The following is an 888-nucleotide window of genomic DNA, read 5'->3' as shown; positions in this document are numbered from 1 at the left end:
ACGAAAGGGGGCCTCGACCCCAGGCGAAGGGTCCCCCACAACACCTAAGGTCCTGGCGGCCACGGCCTGACAGCGCTGCGGCGCCTAGGGCGATGCGTCTAGGGGAGGGGTCTCCTCTAGGCCCCGACGGATGGGTACAGAGTTGATTCGGAAGAGCAGGAGGCGGCTTTTTTGATAAGGACTCACCCCATTCCCGTACAGAAGACAGCTTTTTAACAAAGTGACTCTTGACAAGTTTTCCATGTCTTAAAAATGTTTTACCTTTGTTAAATCATTTGTGTACATTTTAAATGCCTTTTTACAGATTGGCCTTTTACAAGAAATGGTACTTTTATGCATGGTTGCTTTATTGTTTTAAAGAAACAACTTGTACTTTTTAACAAATGTAAATGTAATATATAAATGCTGGTTTTAATGCTTTTTATGCCGATTTTGTGTTTTAAAAAAGGGCTGTTTTAAAAAAGGAAATGCATCAATATCTTTCCAAAATAAAAAAATCTGTTCTTATCAGTTTAATATCTGATACGTCCCCCATCGGGGAACTACATATTAAATGGATTTTTCGAACAGGGAGTCGGAAATGGGGCTTGCTCCGTCCGCTCCAAGCATCGACCCGGTATTGCAGTACCTCCGGGAACGGTGCAACGCTGTTCTCCCATTGTCAAGGAAAAAACTACATGGAGGTAGATAAACAGCCAGCAGAAGAAAAGAGAAAGAAAACTATTCCAAACTGAAAGAAGGGCGAAGCACTTTGTGCGGTCCAGCGTTTTCCCTCAATTTTTCTTTTAAAAAATAAACATATATTGGCATTCACCAGGATAGTGTGTTTGTGTCTGTGTGTGTTTTTGACCAAAAACAGAACAAATACTTCACCAGGACAATCAGTCA

At 42.0% G+C, this 888-nt stretch overlaps 1 pseudogene; it reads left to right on the top strand.

Annotated features, from left to right (window-relative positions):
* The first annotated feature begins 475 nt into the window (after positions 1-475).
* Positions 476-650, top strand: LOC121550117 (annotated as a pseudogene).
* The last annotated feature ends 238 nt before the right edge of the window (positions 651-888 follow it).

Source organism: Coregonus clupeaformis, chromosome 34, assembly GCF_020615455.1.
Source record: "Coregonus clupeaformis isolate EN_2021a chromosome 34, ASM2061545v1, whole genome shotgun sequence".
Classification (NCBI taxonomy): Eukaryota; Metazoa; Chordata; class Actinopteri; order Salmoniformes; family Salmonidae; genus Coregonus; species Coregonus clupeaformis.
The sequence above is the reverse complement of the archived record's forward strand: the minus strand, read 5'-3'. Positions and strand labels throughout refer to the sequence as shown.